This window comes from Hyperoodon ampullatus, assembly GCF_949752795.1.
Source record: "Hyperoodon ampullatus genome assembly, chromosome: 9".
Classification (NCBI taxonomy): Eukaryota; Metazoa; Chordata; class Mammalia; order Artiodactyla; family Ziphiidae; genus Hyperoodon; species Hyperoodon ampullatus.
The window spans coordinates 78,357,331-78,364,944 of NC_136922.1; the positions used below are offsets into that span (position 1 = coordinate 78,357,331).

A 7,614-nucleotide genomic window follows, 5' to 3' on the forward strand; every position below is an offset into this window, starting at 1 on the left:
ATATTACATGAATAAGTTAATAACTATATCAATTAGAAGGAACATCTCATGAATCTTGATGCATAATTGCATTTTATTTTACAAAAATGCTGTACAGGTTGTAAATCCTTCTTGTAAGGAATATGTATACTAATTTCACTGCCCTATTTCTTAAATTAGAGACTTTTTAAAAATTTTAACTTTTTAGTCAGAATAAAATAATATCTCAAGATTGTGTTAATTTGCACTTTATTATTAGTGTTGATGAGCATCTATACTCTTTACTTCCATATTCTTTGGGATTGAGAGTTACTTTTTAGTTGTTTATAATTATAGGTAGGAAAATTAAATATCTAATTGCATTCGTCTAAAATCAGTTGCATTTTTCCCAGACAAATGAATTATTAAAGCAAAGACTATTCAAGACAAAAATGATCTGTAATACTATTTTTAAATGCATTTAATTTAGTTCCTTGTGCATTTGTTGCGTTTTTACTTCTTAGTGTTAGAGCATAAAAATGTTTCTTATCAAAGGGATATATGTCTCCTTGGGATTAGATTCTTTAAAGAATATGACACTTTAATGAGGGTGACATATGAGCCCTTACAAGCCTGATTTTTAGCAGATCAAGTTAAATTAAATAATAGAGACAAGTACTGGATGGTAAGCTCCCTAGGAGAAATTACAGTACACTGCTGCTTTTATTATAATGATTTCTCATGCTCATTCTTATGTGAAAGAAATGGACATGAAGAATCATTATGAGTAAAGAAAAAAGCATGTTAGAGAGCATTGCTAGACTTAACTAAACCTATCCTCTTTCACTTAACTAATTTAAGCATTTGTGTAGGGCTAATATGGCTAGAATATATATTAAAATTATATGCAATATAAAAATCCTCTTCGTCTTACACTTCTGGTGTTTCCAGCTCATTACCTCCAGGATTGTTTTATAAAATATTATAGAAACCTGCTTTAAAAATACAGAAGACCTTTGTCTGTCTTTCAGTAACATTACCTATCTCAATTGATATGAATCTCTTTCCCAGCCCTTCTTCTACCAGACTGTGGACTCAAAACACTACAAACCTCCTGTCATTCTCTGAATAGGTTATGCCTCAAGTCTATGCATTTTTCAGATTCCTCTTCTTAGAATGTCCTTTCCCATCTGTATCAGTTTTCTGTTGTTGCTCTGACCAATGACCACAAACTCAGTGACTTAAAACCACACAAATTATTATCTTACAATTCCAGAAAGGTACCCAGAAATGCAATTATAAGCAGAGAGGCAATCTACAAGTTGAGGGAATGGAAGAAGTCACTAGCATCTTCAGCAGGGCTGTGTACCACTGGCATTTCCCGAGACTGTGACCTCAGAATGGCCCTTTCTTTTTTCAACCCCTTCCCAAAGGAATACTCTTCTCTTCATCCCACACCTTGGACATGAACTTCTTGCCTGAGGACTGAAAAGACTAATTAGATTAGCTATGGAAAACCAAGAACTATCAAATTTTTCTCAAAATACCAGTCTATTATTTCAAAGGAGTTAATTTCAAAAGGAAAATCGGTCGAGCTTGAAAAAACATTGTACATGGATCCTACTGGTAAAACTAGAACTTGGGAAACTTTGAAACACATAACTGGGAAGGATAGTCGGCTGATGGTGTGGTAGTTATCCCAGTGCTGCAAAGAACTCTTTATTATGAATGTATCGTTCCGGTGAAACAATTCTGACCACCAATGGGAAGCTACAGCCTAGAATTCCCCACAGGTCTCACAGTCAGTAATGAAAGCCCAGAAGCAGCTGCTCTTTGGGAGCTTGAGGAAGAAACTGCCAATGAAGGTGACGTTACTGAATGTTCTTTAGCTGTAAGTATGGATCCAAGTTTGTCAGCGGTACCACATACAGTGTGGCAATAGCTGTTAATGGAGATGATGCTAAAAATGTAAAACCTAAGCCAAAGCCAGAGGATAGAGAATTTGTGGAAGTAATTTTTTGCTAAAGAATGATCTCTTTTTTTTTTTTTTTTTTTTTTTTTTTTTTTTTGCTGTACGCGGGCCTCTCACTGTTGTGGCCTCTCCTGTTGTGGAGCACAGGCTCCAGACGCGCAGGTTCAGGGTCCATGGCTCATGGGCCCAGCCGCTCCATGGCATGTCACATCTTCCCAGACCAGGGCATGAACCCATGTCCCCTGCATCGGCAGGTGGACTCTCAACCACTGTGCCACCAGGGAAGCCCCAAATATATAATATTTTGACTAATGATAAGTGTTATGGAGAAAAGGAGAAAAGGTTGTGAAATACAGGGTGGAAGGGATATGTAGTCAGGGAAAGCTTCACTAGGAAGTGACAATTGAGAAAAGATTTGAAGAAGAGGAGGGGGTGAGTATGCAGACCCCGAGAAGGAGCAGTCTTTTAATGAACACCTGGGTCAAGGAAGAAAGTAAACTTGAAATTAGCAAATTTTTAGAAATTAAAGAAAGAATGAAGTTCCTTACATAATCCATGGAATATAAGTGAATCTAAGTTTATTTTTTCTATTAAAAAAAGATGCAAACAAATTAAGCTTAATAATATGAAATGTAAGACTAGGAGGATGCAATAAGTTAAGCTAAATAGTAAAATTAATGGAACTTAAAAAAAAGGCTTAAAGCCAAATTAAGGTAGTGTTATCTATAGATAAATAAAATAGACAAGTAACTAGTAAGTGAGTCAAGAAAAAGTAATTAAACCAAAATAAAACCAAAAGAGGAGAAAGAATATGTAATCACAACAGAACAAAGACTAAAATAACCATAGTTAACACTTGGAAATTTAAAGAAAATGGATAAAGTTCAATAAATGACTAAAGTTGATGCAAAAAGATGTAGAACGCCTAGACATACAATAGTAACCATATTCCCTATAAGTGAAACTTCTGAAAATATCCATTAGTAAATAATGTACCAGGCCCATGTGATTTGGGGGAAGTTTTAATTAAGTTTCATAGAATGGAAATATTCAGTGCTATAGAAATGTTTATAGCTCACAAAAAATTATCAAGCCATTATTAGAGTAACATCACAGCTTGACAAACATCATACCTAAAATGTACAGAGAAATTTTAGTTATAAATTTAAGTACAAAGAATGATTAAAGTAATAGCAAACTGAAGTCAATAATGTTTAGATAAAATAATTCACCATGATCAACTAAGATTTATTCCAAAAATACACATTTTTTTTATTCCAGGGATCTAATTTATACAAATTAATCAGATATGTTTTAAACTCAAAGTTAAGTGCATGAAACAAATTTGATGAATTTGAACAAATATTTCAAATAAAAATTTAAGTAAAATTGGACTATAAGAAAAATGCCCAAATATGGTAAAAATCTTTACCAAAATTTGATTGCACACATCGTAATAAAAGTAAAACACTCATCATGAATATCAAAACCAGGAATAACATAATTGTGACTCTTTTCCATGCAATATTTTTAGCATATTCTAAATGTTCTAGCCAGGTCATTAGGAATAGAAAATGGAATTAGCAACATAGAAACTACATAAGAAGAGAAATTATGAAGATCAAATCTTTAGAAAACTAGAGTAGCTAGTTGCAGATTAAATATTTTCAGATAACACACATTCCTCTGTGTCCCCAACCACCATGTTGGCTACTCTAGGGATACTTATATCTTTCCAGGGGATATCTTATAGACTTCAGCAGTATGAATTAAATACACAAGATTAATGGAAGGAAGAAGAAATCTCTGGAAGTCATGAAGCAGGTTATAGGACTAGAATAATGCTACACCTAAAAGCAGGAGTAGTCTTTTATTTTATGTGAAAACATTTCAGGATATGGTTTCAATATAGCTATTCCTACATTCAACGCTAAATCTAAAATAAATAAATAAAAATAAAAATATTTAGATAATTAAAGATGCAACTTTTGTCTCAATTTTCTGCATCTTTCAAACCAGAATTTTTGTTTGTTTGTTTGTTTTTTTTTGCGGTATGCGGGCCTCTCACTGTTGTGGCCTCTCCCGTTGCGGAGCACAGGCTCCGGACGCGCAGGCTCAGCGGCCATGGCTCACGGGCCCAGCCGCTCCGCGGCACGTGGGATCTTCCCAGACCGGGGCACGAACCCGTGTCCCCTGCATCGGCAGGCAGACTCTCAACCACTGCGCCAGCAGGGAAGCCCTCAAACCAGAATTTTTAAGATAAATCTGAATTTCCCATGTCTGTAAAGATATTTACTCCTTTAGTTGTAAATAAAATTTCATAACTTAAAAAAACCTTCTTCCTAAAAATATAAAAGAAAATATAAACAATTCAACCACATTGATTCCATTTCATTCTGGCATACCAGAATCTACATATAAACACAGTTTTGTTATCATAGTGTTCATAGTATTCTGATATTTTCAGCTTACCTACACTAAAGCACTTTTATTTTTCCATATGTTCCTGTTAATTATTATGTTTAATGTATGCATAATATCTCATATAGTGTTGGTGTATGATGATTTAACACTTTGTTAGATTATTTCTAATGTTTAAATTTTATTTAATATTTACTATAGAGTGACATCTTTGTGATAGTACATTTTTTATTTCTATTGATTATTTCATCAAAAATGGAAAAAGGAATAATGATAATTTATTGAATTATTAATATTACATGAATAAGTTAATAACTATATCAATTAGAAGGAACATCTCATGAATCTTGATGCATAATTGCATTTTATTTTACAAAAATGCTGTACAGGTTGTAAATCCTTCTTGTAAGGAATATGTATACTAATTTCACTGCCCTATTTCTTAAATTAGAGACTTTTTAAAAATTTTAACTTTTTAGTCAGAATAAAATAATATCTCAAGATTGTGTTAATTTGCACTTTATTATTAGTGTTGATGAGCATCTATACTCTTTACTTCCATATTCTTTGGGATTGAGAGTTACTTTTTAGTTGTTTATAATTATAGGTAGGAAAATTAAATATCTAATTGCATTCGTCTAAAATCAGTTGCATTTTTCCCAGACAAATGAATTATTAAAGCAAAGACTATTCAAGACAAAAATGATCTGTAATACTATTTTTAAATGCATTTAATTTAGTTCCTTGTGCATTTGTTGCGTTTTTACTTCTTAGTGTTAGAGCATAAAAATGTTTCTTATCAAAGGGATATATGTCTCCTTGGGATTAGATTCTTTAAAGAATATGACACTTTAATGAGGGTGACATATGAGCCCTTACAAGCCTGATTTTTAGCAGATCAAGTTAAATTAAATAATAGAGACAAGTACTGGATGGTAAGCTCCCTAGGAGAAATTACAGTACACTGCTGCTTTTATTATAATGATTTCTCATGCTCATTCTTATGTGAAAGAAATGGACATGAAGAATCATTATGAGTAAAGAAAAAAGCATGTTAGAGAGCATTGCTAGACTTAACTAAACCTATCCTCTTTCACTTAACTAATTTAAGCATTTGTGTAGGGCTAATATGGCTAGAATATATATTAAAATTATATGCAATATAAAAATCCTCTTCGTCTTACACTTCTGGTGTTTCCAGCTCATTACCTCCAGGATTGTTTTATAAAATATTATAGAAACCTGCTTTAAAAATACAGAAGACCTTTGTCTGTCTTTCAGTAACATTACCTATCTCAATTGATATGAATCTCTTTCCCAGCCCTTCTTCTACCAGACTGTGGACTCAAAACACTACAAACCTCCTGTCATTCTCTGAATAGGTTATGCCTCAAGTCTATGCATTTTTCAGATTCCTCTTCTTAGAATGTCCTTTCCCATCTGTATCAGTTTTCTGTTGTTGCTCTGACCAATGACCACAAACTCAGTGACTTAAAACCACACAAATTATTATCTTACAATTCCAGAAAGGTACCCAGAAATGCAATTATAAGCAGAGAGGCAATCTACAAGTTGAGGGAATGGAAGAAGTCACTAGCATCTTCAGCAGGGCTGTGTACCACTGGCATTTCCCGAGACTGTGACCTCAGAATGGCCCTTTCTTTTTTCAACCCCTTCCCAAAGGAATACTCTTCTCTTCATCCCACACCTTGGACATGAACTTCTTGCCTGAGGACTGAAAAGACTAATTAGATTAGCTATGGAAAACCAAGAACTATCAAATTTTTCTCAAAATACCAGTCTATTATTTCAAAGGAGTTAATTTCAAAAGGAAAATCGGTCGAGCTTGAAAAAACATTGTACATGGATCCTACTGGTAAAACTAGAACTTGGGAAACTTTGAAACACATAACTGGGAAGGATAGTCGGCTGATGGTGTGGTAGTTATCCCAGTGCTGCAAAGAACTCTTTATTATGAATGTATCGTTCCGGTGAAACAATTCTGACCACCAATGGGAAGCTACAGCCTAGAATTCCCCACAGGTCTCACAGTCAGTAATGAAAGCCCAGAAGCAGCTGCTCTTTGGGAGCTTGAGGAAGAAACTGCCAATGAAGGTGACGTTACTGAATGTTCTTTAGCTGTAAGTATGGATCCAAGTTTGTCAGCGGTACCACATACAGTGTGGCAATAGCTGTTAATGGAGATGATGCTAAAAATGTAAAACCTAAGCCAAAGCCAGAGGATAGAGAATTTGTGGAAGTAATTTTTTGCTAAAGAATGATCTCTTTTTTTTTTTTTTTTTTTTTTTTTTTTGTGGTACGCGGGCCTCTCACTGTTGTGGCCTCTCCCGCTGCGGAGCACAAGCTCCGGACGCACAGGCTCAGCGGCCATGGCTCATGGGCCCAGCCGCACCGCGGCATGTGGGATCCTCCCGGACCGGGGCACGAACCCATGTCCCCTGCATCGGCAGGCGGACTCCCAACCACTGCGCCACCAGGGAAGCCCTAAAGAATGATCTCTTGAAGAGATTTGATGCTAAAGTGACTGAAGAACATCTGACGGTGGATGTCAGAGTCTTTTCCTATGCTCTCACGCTGAAGCATGCAAACATGAAGCTGTTTGAAGTTCCCTTCCTGAAATTTTAGGTGCAAAGAGCAGTGGCCATGTTTTTGTAAATGAGACCACCTGGGCCTCCTTTACTAAGACTTTGTATTCAGCTTAGTTTAATGTCGATTTGAAATTAACTATTCCATACAATATAAGCAACACAGAATGCAAAAAAAGAAAAAAAATCCTCAAGTTGGGTGGTAGCTGAAACAATGACAGAACATAAATATTAGTCTCTGAGAAGAAACCAAAAAGATGAGATTATATTCAAGAAATTATTTGCTGAATCTGGCTCAATGCTAAGCTAGCAGTGAGAACACAGCAGGAATGGGAAGGATGTTGGATGCTAGTAGACAAGGAGGTATATGCTTCTGAAGTGAAAAGGAAGCCAATGGGAATGACAGACACCTGAGTCATTCTAGGACTTTTGCATAAAATAAAGTTGATGAGGGACAGATACAGGGCTATACCTTTAGCTTGGGTGTAGGAAAGATACCCAGAAACCCAGTTATAAGCAGAGAGACATTCTACAGGATGGGAGAATGGAAGAAGTCACTGGTATCTTCTGGAGTTATACAAGAGTAAACACATATTCCATACATTGTCTTATGTATGAATGCTCTCAAATCAGTGATTGTCCTTGCTATAAGCAATG

At 35.2% G+C, this 7,614-nt stretch overlaps 2 pseudogenes across 2 annotated transcripts; both read left to right on the top strand.

The window, feature by feature from the left end:
- Positions 1-1,467: 1,467 nt before the first annotated feature.
- LOC307057933 (ADP-sugar pyrophosphatase-like) lies at positions 1,468-1,983 on the top strand (annotated as a pseudogene). Its single transcript has one exon. The product of its transcript is annotated as an ADP-sugar pyrophosphatase-like (transcript).
- Positions 1,984-6,110: 4,127 nt separating this feature from the next.
- LOC307058212 (ADP-sugar pyrophosphatase-like) lies at positions 6,111-6,997 on the top strand (annotated as a pseudogene). The gene is made up of 2 exons: positions 6,111-6,616; positions 6,850-6,997. The product of its transcript is annotated as an ADP-sugar pyrophosphatase-like (transcript).
- The last annotated feature ends 617 nt before the right edge of the window (positions 6,998-7,614 follow it).